The sequence below is a fragment of the Thermobia domestica genome, chromosome 11, assembly GCF_964235325.1.
Source record: "Thermobia domestica chromosome 11, izTheDome1.hap1.1, whole genome shotgun sequence".
Classification (NCBI taxonomy): domain Eukaryota; kingdom Metazoa; phylum Arthropoda; class Insecta; order Zygentoma; family Lepismatidae; genus Thermobia; species Thermobia domestica.
Window position 1 is genome coordinate 259395268 of NC_137464.1, and position 14544 is coordinate 259409811.

General features: G+C 35.7%; 1 protein-coding gene across 3 annotated transcripts in view; it reads right to left on the reverse strand.

Moving 5' to 3' along the window:
• The window catches only part of LOC145664982 (uncharacterized), a 536351-nt gene that overhangs the window by 337644 nt on the left and 184163 nt on the right, over positions 1-14544 (reverse strand). Inside the window, exon 1 of one of the 3 annotated variants that reach the window (XM_081732150.1) lies at positions 230-367. The exons of the other annotated variants lie outside the window; for them this stretch is intronic. The gene's annotated coding sequence lies outside the window, so the exon portion shown is untranslated. Of the gene's footprint in view, positions 1-229; positions 368-14544 lie in introns of those variants that run through there. 3 annotated transcript variants of the gene reach the window in all.

The following is a 14544-nucleotide window of genomic DNA, read 5'->3' on the forward strand; positions in this document are numbered from 1 at the left end:
TGGGAATATATCCTCTGTATCATAACATTCATGATACAATCGAATTGAAAAATAATGTATTAACAAGAGAATCACATTTTTCTATTTTAATATTTGACCGTGTATAAGTTCTAAAGGTGCTTTATGCAACATGTCTTCGTATGATAACTACCACTACGACACTAAGTTGCTACTTAAAACAGGGAAAGAAATAATTCTTTAAGAGTACACTTCCTGCTGAATTACTTACTTTATTTGTTACGGATCGGAATCAATTTTGCAGTGTTACATTTCAGATCCTACTTTAAGCAAAAGGTTCCGCATGGTGCAGAAAAGCTGAAATAAACTCACGCTAATCAATTTCCGAAGTCTTAATTTGTTTCAAGTATCCTTTTACAACCTTCGTAACAGTGTTGCCAATAAGTTAATACAAAAAGTCGCTAAATAGCAGATGAAATTACTCCAATTTTGGGTGAAAAGTCGCTAAATTTTTTTTCGTGCAATTTTGCCTCTTTCATATATACACCGGTGTGTATATATATATATATATATATATATATATATATATATATATATATATATATATATATATATATATATATATATATATATATAATATGTGTGTGTGTGTATAAGATACGTGATCAATTCAAACCATAGTACTATCTACTCTACAAGAACATATATGAAAGACATAGTAACTAATAATTATTTCACTTTTATACATTGTTAACTTTATGATCAATTTTGCTTCAGCGAAATCAAAAATGAGTTTAGAAAAACGAACAAAATTAAAGGTCTAGGAAAAAATCTTACTTCACTTCTACTCTCGCTTCTACAGATAATCTCTTTGCTATGGGAAATGCATTATTTGTGCCTCTAAAGGAAGCTCTGTAAACTAAAGGGCATTAAAAGCTGGGATTGGTCCCCATGAGTAGGTTAGAGATAACAGCAATCAAAGTGGGAATATAGAGATAAATGTTATGCACTTTCCCAGCTCGTCAACACCTGCACTGATTCAAATAAGCAAAAGGAATAAACATATCTGAACTGATTCGAGCTAATAGTGCTTATTTTAGGACAAGTTGTTCGCAGCACAAAAGTCGCTAGATTTGTAGGTAAGTAGCCAAATCGTCATTCTAATATCACCAAAAAAGTCGCTAATCGGAAAAATTATTTTTTGTCGCTACCCTGGAAGGCGAATCCCCTAGATTTAGCGACTTTTCCCCCAAATTGGCAACACTGCTTCGTAAATAAGGAACTTCTTTTATGCGATTCTGAACGAGACACTCTTTAAGCACATTCAGTCAAAGCTGTTGACTCGAGAACGAATCGGAAGAAAATAAAGAAAGAAGGAAGGAAGAAACTAATTCCGACAAGCTCTTTACTCTTATCAGGTGAGTGTTGAATATTAAATAACCGGTTTACGTGACACAAAAGCGGTAGCATTATTTAATTAAGAAAAAGAAAGAAAAGAATGATGTCCCTTTGTAAGGATATATCAAGGTCACACGCGCGGCTTTTTAGAAAAATAAATAAATAAAAAAAAAAAGATGTCGACAGGAAGTGAAGGTCACTTAGGAAAACCCTAGTAATGATTTCTTAGGAAAATCGAGACGGAAGTTGTTATTAAAGATTGAAGCTAATCAATTAGAGCATCCAGCATGAGGATAGAAAGCGAAATGAAACAAGTTTACATCAAGATAAACAACGCGGTATATAATATATCTGGGTTCTATCATTTACGTAAATTACAGGTGTACACGATGAACCACCATTAGCAACAAGGATAGTAAATGTAAACCGGTAGCTCGTATATATAATTCTGTGGCCTTTACTGTAAACAACTGAAAATTTTTACTAATTACAGTGAACAAACCTTATGTGAAAACATTATACACAATTACCAAACTTCCAACGCAAGGAAACATAATTATCCACTACCTTAGTGAGCTTTCATTGCCCGCATCGTGATTTGATTTTTCGCTAATTTTAACTTTGTGCTCGTGCAAGCACACAATTTTACTAGGATCGCGCAAGTGAGACTTACAAGATTGAAATATTAACCCGTTCATTACTCTACACAAAAGCGAATTTTTGGATTTTTTTTTAAATAACCAGGTAGAGTGAATAACTCATCCGAGGTCATTCCGTTAACGAAATGGAGTCATTCCGTTAACATATTAAAGAGTAACGGTGATTAACGGTGATGAATAGTAACTATCCATATCCGTTAACATATTTAACGAGTAACGGTGATTAACAGTGACCAACGGTAACTATACAAATCCCATTTGCTAGTATCGAAACAAAGTTAGTAGCGCTTAGGAGTTGTAACAGTTCGAAACCTTAGGGTATGAAGTGCAAACGCCGCAGCAAAACATTCCACTCTCTTTTCTGCGAAATACGTAGTTCACGGCTTGCACGAACGGTTAGTTTTTGCTGTCTGCGCACAAAGCCCTGTCTCACGCGCTACTACCTTTGTGTCAATATTAACAAATGGGATATGTATAGTTACCATTAGTCACCGTTACCCACGCGGTCGCCCCGTGCTTTTCCCTTTACACAGACAACCAATATCACAAAACTGGTGAAACCAATGCAAAATGCTCTGGCGTCCAGCTTTTCCTTATTTGCGTACGAATGCATGCTGAACGCTCGAAAGTGAGGAACACTTCGCATATTCTAACACAAAAAAATCAGCATTACCACCATCTTGTAGAGTGCCATCTAGCGTGCACGCGAGCTACGAGACGGGCCTTTTAAACTTGGTGAGTGTATCTATCCTTCCAAGTATAACTTGTCTTTATACGTGATATAACTCAGGCCCGTATTTAGGTATGTGCTAATCTGTGCTTGAGCACAGGGGACCAAAATTTAGGGGGCGGCAAAATTTTGGATTTTTTTTAAAGATTCACAATAAAGTAATATTTAAAACTAGCAACCCACAGAGTTCCACATAAGCACGGGAAAATATGTTAATGTGTTTAATTCGCTCTAATTAAAGTAGTTACTAATTAGCTAGTTTATATGATTACCTTTAAAAATGTCATCCTCTCCGACCCTCACCCGAAGAATATCATGTGTATTGTTAAGACTGATGTTAAACTCAGCGATCTCGAAAATTATGAATTCAACATTAGTATCTGTCGTTTTCGATTACTTTTAAAATCTCGTCCTCTTCCTGGGGAGTGGAGTGTGATCGTGAAGCTAAATTGGATTAAAACTGTCACTATTCATCTCAGCGACTCCAAAAACTATGAACTCAACTTGTAACCGGCCTGAATTCGGGTCACTGTTCGGGCGAACATTTATTTGTAACCAATTGGAGTTCGTGTCGCTGTTCGGGCGGCCATTTATTTGTAACCGGCTTGAATTCGGGTCACTGTTCGGGCTGTCATTTATTTGTAACCGCCTGATACTTTAACTTACCTGGACAGGACGACGAAGACCTCTCCAAGAAAGGTTACAAACTGTTTCCAAAAAGCTCGTCGGTCTCAATAATGAGATGAGCATTAGGCGCCGAGAGGTTCGGGTGTCTCGTCTCGAAAACCTCACGGACGATCAGACGGTCATCCAGACCATAGCGCACACAAACACCATTCATACATACAACGAAAACACAATGGGTTAAATGACACTATACTTATTTATTAGAACACTATTCTGAAAAAAAAATAACGAAGAGAAATGAACACAACACTGGACACTAATAAATTTTGCCGCTGAAATTAGGTTTTGCCCTTTTCGGGAAATAGAGCCCTTTCTATATATATGATTATAATTCAGGTATCACTATAAATACTTTGCTCACACCATTAACACACTTGGGGGATTCGCACTGGGGAAAAGTTGTCTGGATCGTCCCACGATGAATCCAGTTGTTACGATGAACAGTCCTGCAGCGTAAAGGTGAATCTTCAGCAAACACACAAAAGAAGATCTCCACAATGGAATACAGATATTGGAGGGCGCGTACGTAACATTTTAAACGCACAAGGTCTGAGGACCTGGGATTTCACTGATTGGGGCTAGCCGTAAGAAATCGTCCTTCACCGGCTAAATAGCTTGTGCCCCTTAACACAACTTATGTTTGAAGTTCAACGCGAGATGCGTGGTTGCATCTTCCAGACCTGGAGTCAAACTCCTCGAGCATCCAAGCTCAAGCTACGGGTTGCAAAGGTCAACGGAAAAGTGTTGGCAGTTCATTTCAAAAATCACTCGGTTAACTCACCTGTATGCACATACAAACAGAATACGGAAAACAATTTATGTTAATTTTAGTCAACTGCCTATAATGCACTAGACACGGCGATAACACTGGCGTGAGAAAGTACAGATAACGGACTGCAGAACAACACAGTTGGTGCCACTTTGGTTGCTGGGACATCTGGTCAGCCCGTATTTCTCTAATCTATTGTAATGTTTCCATAAACGATTAACGAAAACACTTAATTCAGTTCCCAATAACTATAGAATATATACTGTGTATATAATGAGTCAGGGAGAAACACTGAAATGGTTAGTCACTAACTGAAATGTTCTCAGCAAAAGCAATGTTTTAAATATATATATGAGAAAACGATGAAAGACTTCTTTGTCCAATTGTGTGGGAAAGAAGCAATTCCCACCAAATAAAGAACTTATATGCGTTGCAGAATAAAGTACAAATCGAAAATAATAATCACTGTCTTCAGGAAATATACAGGGCGTCCACAAAAAAATACTTCTATAACCTGGTAGCGGTTATAAACTCTAATATTGGTCGTTTTCGATTATTCCTAAAATGCCCCATGTTATTCTTATGGGGACTTTGTATCCTGATAGCTCAGGTGTGACCTAGGGACCTGGAACAGGTTATTTGGATCATTTCTCTGAGAGCTTTAAAACATATTAAAATTTCATGTTTCTGGTTCTCGGGTTGAAAAGCGCACAGACAGACAGGCCTAGCTTATTGTAATTATTATTAATATAGATGATATTACATCATTACTGACAGTGAATAATGTAAACTATTTTTCTTACCAGTTAATCACCAATAATTATTGGTGTCTCACAGTGACATTTACTAATGGTCACCTACCTTCGGTCAGAGCACTACATCATAACCATCATTGAGAGAATTAGGTCATTTAAGATTGCGTTGAAACTTGTGATACCTAAACTGCTACTCAACAAGAGCTAGTATGTTTCCAAAATCACAGTTTGGTTCCTTGTTTGAGACATAATTTTGTACGGTGGGGGCGGCAAATTATTTAGAGCACAGGGGCGCACAATATATAAGTACGGGCCTGTGTATACTTGTTATTAAACAGTGCTTTCAAACCCAATGAACCATTTAAGCTAACTCTGTACATAAAAATGACCAAAAGTGGACCTTCCCTTGTGCACTGAACGCGCCATATGGCCTCCTACAGATGCTACACTTCAACTACTGAACTTTGATTTGTGGACATCAATGTACTGAATTATATCTCTTTAAGAAATTTGGTGTGAGTTGTGTTTGAACTAATGCTAAAGAACTGCACAATGGCTTTCTAAAAAGATAATATCACTCACAACAGAGGATGTGTTTATTGTCGAGCACTATTTCCGCTCATACGGTGTGGAGCAGCGTCTCACTGCAGGAGATGAGCGCTCAGATCTACTGTATTGCTCTGGAGTGTTAGCTATAGCATATGAAAATAAAAATATCATCAGCAACACATGGTTCATTAATGAAAGCAATATGAAAATAAAAATATCATCAGCAAAACATGGTTCATTAATAAAAGCCATATGTATCTTGATCGCTACATCATTCGACAGTTGATTATTGACCCACTCTTTCATGAGTTTCAACTCGAATGGATCCAGCAAGACAGAGCTACTGCCCACACTGCAAGTGCGTCACTTGCCCTTCTGCCCACAAGAGTTTGGACATCACTTGATTTTTTGTGGAACGGATTTTCCACATGTTTCCCCTCTCTCCTGACCTCATGGCTCCAGATACCTACATATGGGATATGCTCAAGGAAGAAATTTTCCGAACAGATAACCTGTCTATCACTATACTGGAGGGAAGAGGGAAGATTCGGTCATTTGTTTTGTCACTCTAGCAGCACGTGTTCACTAACATATTCATCGATCTACAGGACCGTTATGAAGAATGTGTGCGACGTTAATGGTTAACACTTTGAACACATGATGTACAGACGCGATTTCTCTTTAAGTTACAATATGTATTGAGTAACACTTAGTTGACATCTATTTGACTACACTTCTTATGTTTCATTATGTTGTACAACAAATGAATAAATAAATGCTAACGATGTTATTTCAATACGGGCTTGTTTTGCCGCATACTGCAGTTCTTGTATTAGTTTTGGAGGATGTAATTTTATCTGCGTTTTCTGTCCATAACAAAAACAAAGTGAGGGATACAAACGAGATATTTATTACTTTAAAATAAAGTAACACACACACACACACACACACACACATATATATATATATATATATATATATATATATATATATATATATATATATATATATATATATATATATATATATATATATATATATATATATATATATATATATATAAACTGGAAATTCTACGTAAAACGAAACAAAATATCTGCTGACATGTGCATATGTGAAAACATATGATTTACTCTTCAGTACATTCACTAGTATACACAATAGTGAATACGTTGCATGCATAACACACCGGAGAATTATTTCTGAACGACCAGGCATTAAATTGTATGTTTGAAAGAAGGGAGACACAGAGTTACAGCTAATGCTTACCCTTTCTTCTGCATAAGGGAAACGAAGAGTATGGGCTACATGTCCCGTGCGTGATGTATAAGGTAACACATATGTCGTGTTCTGCACAACCATTTTCTTTCCTTTTTCTTTTTTTTTAGTACTTCGAAGGCCGATGTCCATGCACGAAATCACGCAATCGAAATGAATTGACAGAAAGGTTGAAACGAAATCGCAAAAGTAATTAAAAGCAAATCCTTGTTTTTTAGATAAATTCTATATTCGTTGTTAACGACTCTTATTTGAAAATTTACATTCCATTAATTTGTATTCCATATTCTATTATACACACACATTACAAAAAGACGCAATTTTTGCGTAATTTCTTTTCTGATATTAAAGGTACCAATTATTTATTACACTACATATCAGAAAATTCCAGTGGCAAATTGTAATTGAAGTCCTCTAATATTATTCCTGATAAACGAAAATGAAATCAACAAGCAAATGTAGGATTTTCAGTAAATTTACAATAAATTAGCAACAATGTTTTTTCCATTATTTCATTGTAAAATTAGAATTAAACGTAAAACTGTGCATACATTGATATTTATCCTTGTAGTCACCAGGTGTGGCTGTTGCAATAGGTTGCATATTTCTGTGTCGAGCTTACCTCAAAGAATATTTTTAACTGTTAGAATAATGTTTTAGTAACAATAAAACTTTAGTCGTCAACACAAGACAGAGCTCCTTTGTGGCTAAGCGGTTAGCATATGCGTCTTTGGCGTGGGAGACCCGGGTTGGATTCTTGGTGGGAGCTCATTGTGGTTCGGATTCCAAGTTAATCAGTAGGTCCCGTCTCATACATCCTCGTTGCTGAAAGGGGTATTAAACTCAAAATCAACTCAACACAAGACAATTTTGATGCTATCTCTTAAAAAATCCTATAAAAATTGAGTGAACAAGAGCGTTTAATATTTATCGTTGCACAAATGCTGCAACTATATTCAGTAACATGGATCATCTGGCAAGACTTCTGTTTCTTAACATGGAAAATTACATTTACGCCGTTAGTATAAAGAAAATCGTAGACTCGCTGTGAAATAGCTATTACATCGACACTGTTCACTGGAAAGTAATGGTTTATAGTTCATTCTCTTCAGCATGAAACACGCTTTGCAGAGGTGCTATGTAATGGGGTCCCATAACGTATATGAACGGGGAAAATTGGGAGAATGTCGGGAAACTCCCTTCAGAAATCAGTCCCATCAACTTTGGAGCCTTCTGAAGTGGTCCTGGGTAAAACACACAATCCAAATGTATCTCAAAAAATATTATAGGGGATAAGAAATGACTGTACCAAGTTTTGCTTTGATAGCCAGAAAAAATATGAGGGAAAAGCTTTTATACCAATATACGATTTCCCCTCATATCTATTCCATCTATCAACATAAAATGTAGATATGGTATTTGTAGTTTTTTTTGAGTTAAATTCAGAAAAGAAATTAAAATAAAGATTCATCAAATCAATAATAAATTCCATCTCTCCCGCCTTTCTTTTTGCCTATTGAAAAGGATCCGGTAAATCCAGTCTGAATTTGCTTTACACACACTTATATATATATATATATATATATATATATATATATATATATATATATATATATATATATATATATATATATATATATATATATATATATATATATATATATATATATAGAGAGAGAGAGAGAGAGAGAGAGAGAGGGACAGATGGTGTTAATGAGCTATACCGACAAACTGTAAGAGGTTTTTTTTTTTTATAGTTATTGTCCTTAGCATACAAATTTCAGTTTTGAGTCAGTGTACGTAATGTGATAATAAAATAAACACAAATCTCCGGGTGTAGATGAAATTCCGGCTGAGTTAATTTTAGCTGGAGGCGAAAAATTGTGGAACAAGATACACAAACTCATTCTCCTTATCTGGAACAAGGAAGAATTGCCACAAGAGTGGAAAGAATCAATCATTGTTCCAATTCACAAGAAAGGCGACAAAACTGACTGTAATAATTATCGAGGCATTTCTCTTCTGTCAACATCCTATAAAATCCTTTCAAATATTCTGTTAGCAAGATTGACCCCATACGCAGATGAAATTATTGGAGATTATCAGTGCGGATTTAGACGAAATCGGTCAACTATCGACCAAATATTTACCATTCGCCAAATACTCGAAAAGAAGTGGGAATACAATACCCCGGTACATCAACTATTTATTGATTTTAGAAAGGCTTACGACTCGGTTAGGAGAGAAACATTATACAACGTTCTTACGGAACTTGGAATACCGAGAAAGCTAATTAGATTAATTAAGGTATGTTTAAGTGAATCCCAAAGTAAAGTCCGGGTAGGAAAATTTTTGTCCACGAGCTTCCACGTCGAAAATGGCCTGAAACAAGGAGATGCATTGTCGCCATTATTATTTAACTTTGTGCTGGAATACGCCATAAGGAAAATCAAAGATAGCAACCAGGGCCTAGAGTTGAACGGCATTCACCAGGTTATGGCATATGCTGATGATGTAAATTTAATAGGGGATGATAGGAGAACAGTAGAAATAAATGCAGAGATCTTATTAAACGCTTGCAGGGACATGGGTTTAGAAGTAAATGCAGAGAAAACTAAATACATGGAAGTGCGTCGGGACCGTAATACGGCAAATTGTGGAGGCGTTAAAATATTAAATAATGCTTTTGATAAAGTGGATACTTTCAAATATTTAGGATCAATATTAACAGACGAAAATCATATTCACGAAGAAATTAAATGTCGACTAAAAGCAGGGAATTCGTGTTGCTATTCGGTTCAAAATCTCTTGTCGTCGCGAATTCTGTCGAGGAATTTGAAGCTTAAAATATATAAAACGATAATCATGCCTGTTGTTCTGTATGGTTGTGAAACATGGTCGCTCACTTTGAGGGAAGAACATAGACTGAAAGTATTTGAGAACAGGATCCTGAGAAGAATATTCGGACCCAAGAGGAACGAGAATGGGGAATGGCGGAAGCTTCATAACGAGGAACTACATAGTTTATACGGTTTACCCAACATTGTTAGGGTCGTCAAGTCTAGGAGGCTTAGGTGGGCAGGTCATGTAGCTAGAATGGAAGAAAGTAGAAACGCTTTCAAAGTCTTGACTGGTAGACCCATAGGAAAACGACCATTAGGAAGACCTAGGCGCAGATGGGAGGACAATATTAAGATGGATCTCGCAGAGATAGGAATACAAAGTAGAAACTGGATGCAATTAGCTAAGGATAGAAGTCAGTGGAGAGCTTTTGTGAACGCGGCACTGAACCTCCGGGTTCCATAGGCCATAGAGTTAGTTAGTTAGTTAGTTAAAAGTTATTATATTTTGATTTTACATTTTCTTTGATGATTTTCAATAGTATCCTCAATAGCTTTGGATTCAAATTGGTCAAACATAAGGAGTGAATAAACCCTGTCGTAAAAGAGTATATTCCATCATAAATTTATCAAAAAATTCTATTTTCTAGATACATAGCACTTTATTTTCCTTGAAACTTGACAACTGCCTTTATTGTTTGAGGGTTAAGCTAAAGTCACGGGACGAATACTGTAATTTTTTTTTAATAAACTAGATTTAAACAGAACTTTCGTTCAAGTACTCATCTTTTTTTTATGAAACATGGCAATGTTTTCTTTGATGCTTCCAAATGAGTCGTAATCTTCTTGTTTGAAATCAGTAAGACATAAGGAGAACAATTTACCTCTAACTGTTAAGAAAAGGCTCAAAGTAACTTACATTAGAATACAAGGTTAGACACACACTTATAAAAGCACATTGGATTTATAAGTTCTGGTACTTACTCATGACTACCTGATGTGATTATTATTTCTAAAGTATTTTCCTTTGACATTCACATAGTCAATTGGAAGCAATACTGGGAGTCCTTTCCTATGAATTTATGTAAGTCAGTCGGTTTTTTACTTGACTTTCTTTTTACATTCATACACTGAGAAAAATGCATAATCCAGTCGGCATGTAAATGCTGTTTTTACCAGGTTACGCGCGTCACCACATTAAGTAATGCTGTTTCATCCGTAGTACGATCTACACCACCGTCCAGCGAAAATTTTGTATTGTGGAACCACCATGTCAAATCTAGAATTAACGCCATACCCATTCCGACGGTGGTAACTTACGTATATAATGTTGTTACCACCTTCTTACGAGTGTCCCTTCTTGGTTCTTTCTAAATCTGTGACTCCCTACCTTACGAGAGTAATAGTTTTTAACACGAAATCAATCATGTGAATAAAATTATCCAATCACAGCGAGCCTAGTTCGTCGCCGAACTCCAGACTTGGCATGGTGTTCCCACCTGCTGTACTTTTATACATGAAATTACATTACTTAAGGAGCGCACCCGCGTAAATACGATGTATCCACAATGAAATCCTAGTTCTTTTTTTCTCAGTGTATACATATTTTTTAGCATCACCGGCATCTATGGCTTTAAAGCTGTCACGTATGAGGAATGATATCCCTAGGGGGGTCTAGGGGGCCGGGACCCCTCTAAATTTTACTAACCCCCCTAAAATTTTCAGGGTAGGCTTGCAAATGCACAATAATATGGTAATGAACTTTGATATGGTTGGATTGGCCCTCCCTAACTTCTCCGGGCCCCCCTACATTTTGGGGCTGGCTACCGGCCTGCTAGGCGTGCACACTATCCAGGGAAGGGGCAAGGAAGAAAAGAATGAGGAACGACGAAATCGGCCTGAGATCTGTGTGTTGGGTAACATTCCGGCATTTGCCTGCTGTGAATTGGGACAACCCAGAAAAAAAAACATTCAGGATTGCTAGCCTGAAAAAAATGTCACCCCTTTTCAACTGAGTGGAATCGAACCCGGGACTTGCCTTCTTCAACTGAGATGAAACGTCTTCCATTGAGGCCAGACTTTAGTCTGGTGGAAAGAAAAACTGTCATCCAGATCCGGCGAGCATGAGGAATGTTCCATGACAATACAATCTTTACACTTAGTAGTCAGAGCCTTATAATCAGGTAGGTTATTCTGGAGCAGAATCCATTCATTTTTCCACATTTGAGACCTCTTTCTCCCCATTTTCTCGCGGTCTTATCAAAGTCTTAAATGTAGTAGTGTTGATTGACTGTTCCTCCAGCAGTAACCTATTCAAAAACATTACAATTCCATGAATCTCAAAGAACACAAGCAACATTATCTTAAAAGTTGAGCATGCTCAAATTAAACATAACTTTCTTACAAGGCTGTCTATATTCTTTATTATAAATTAACGAGAAATGTTACAGTTTCGGAAGTATATCACTTCCTTCTTCAGACTACTATTTCAACTGAAATCATAGATAACATAACATAATTTGTTATCTCTACCAATCAAGAATCATTTCTTTTTTCAATTTTTCATTAAAATTCAAAATATATGCCCATTGTTGTGACAATTTTAAACTTTTAACAGAAATAATACATTGTTAATAATTCACTCTTTAGTTAAATCACTGGATACCGAATTAAACATTTGGTACTTAGACGATGGAACAATTGGTGGTGAACCCGAGATAGTTCTTTTGTCTTTAATAGAAATAAATAAGAAGGCATCACTTCTTGACTTGCGTCTCAACTTTTCTAAATGCGAGGTGGGTTGTCTTGGAACAGATGAAACCGCATTCGACGAAATCTTTAGAAGATTTAATGAAGCTGCACCAGGCATACGCCTTCTAACAATCCAGAATGATTGTCTTCTAGGTGCTGCTCTCACGTCGGAAGCACTCACTAACGTGCTATTGAACAAAATATCTACTTTAGAATTGTTCTTGTCTCGACTTCCCTCAATTTCAGCCCATTCAGCATTTTTCCTTTTACGAGCATCTTTATCAATTCCTCGCTTAACCTATTTTTTACGATGCTTTCCATCTTGGCATGAGAGTTCTTTGCTGGAAAAATATGATACTGTCCTGAAAACTGACCTTGAATCAATTCTAAACTGCTCCTTAAATGACAACTCTTGGACACAAGCATGTTTACCTGTTGGTTTGGGCGGTCTTGGTATACGACGAGCTGTGGATATGGCGATTCCTACATTCTTAGCGTCGGCGAAGTTCGCTCCACATCTTGTTTAATACCGTTGGTCCTGGGCACTTTACCACCTGGCAAGGAACTGAATGAAGTGTTTCTACTCTGAGGGACTATAGTTTTTCTTTTGACGTTATAATTACATAATTATTTCCGATTTAATATTTCTTGTTTCCGACCATGAATCGACAATACAATAATTATTATATTTATTCTCGATCACACAATAATTAGTTACGGACAATAATTAATATTCTGTTATTTTAATTTTGTCAGTAGATTTATATTTTAGAAACTTGAACTATTGAAAGATTATTGTGTCTTCTATACAGAATATCAGTTTTGTTTATAGAAAATTTTATTGTAATATTTTTACTATTCAATGTCGTATATACTTCATTTTCCAAAGCAAAACCTCACAAATGTATAGTAGATTAAATATATTATTTTATTATTAAAATAATAATAATAATAATAATAATAATAATAATAATAATAATAATAATAATAATAATAATAATAATAATAATAATAATAATAATATAAAATTTAAATTAATAATAAAAATAAACATATAAGTGGTTTGGGTATTAATGAAGAATGGGAGGACATTTTGAAAAGGGAAGAAAGAAGAAAAGTAGAATATAAGGACAATATAGGGTTAAATTTTATTTATATGTTTTTCAATATTCACGTAGTTAATTAGTAATCAATATTCAGGTAGAAAATTTAGTTTTCAATATTAGGTAGAAAATATCAATATTTAGATAGTTAATTAGTATTTAATTTAGTTAATATATGTTAAAAGAAATATAAAGATTAATTAAAAATGTATTATTTCTGTTAAGAGTTTAAAATTGTCACAACAATGGGCATATATTTTGAATTTTAATGAAAAATGAAAAAATGATTCTTGATTGGTAGAGATAACAAATTATGTTATTTATCTATGATTTCAGTTGGAATAGTAGTCTGAAGAAGGAAGTGATATACTTCCGAAACTGTAACATTTCTCGTTAATTTATAATAAAGAATATAGACAGCCTTGTAAGAAGTTATGTTTAATTTGTGTTTAAGATGGACATAAGGCCTTTTTATAAAAATATCTATGTTGAGCATGCTATGCGTTTTGCTTTTGGTCTAGGAAAACCAGGACCGCCTGTCGCTGGTCTAATGGTTAGCGCGAATACCTTTGGTACAGGTGGACCCTGGTTAGATTCCCGATGGGAGAGCACAAACAAATTGATTTTAAGATCATTCACTTTCATTAATCATGCATATCCTTTAGCCAAAAGGGCATAAACGTGGGACGTTAAACTAAATAACAAATAGGAAAACAGTGGTAATTCCACTGCACAGATGACTGCTTGGTCTCTAGGTCAGGTGGTAGGCAAGAGTTCACGTTTCGTTGAAGGTGGTTACAGACTCCTGAAAGCCTGGTTTATTTTCTGTGCATCGTACACAATTCTTGGCAGCACTATTTCTGTTTCTATGAGAGATTCTTTTAGCAACCTTAATACAGAATGATCCTGATGTTTAATTCTTTCTGTGATAATCCGTCGAACAGATTCCCTGTCCAAGTTTAATATTTCAGCCACTGTGCACACACTCAATCTTTGTTCGTTTTATGATCAGCTCGCGTACTCTGTAGATGTTCCCGTCAATTACTAAAGACCGCGGTCAGTCAGAA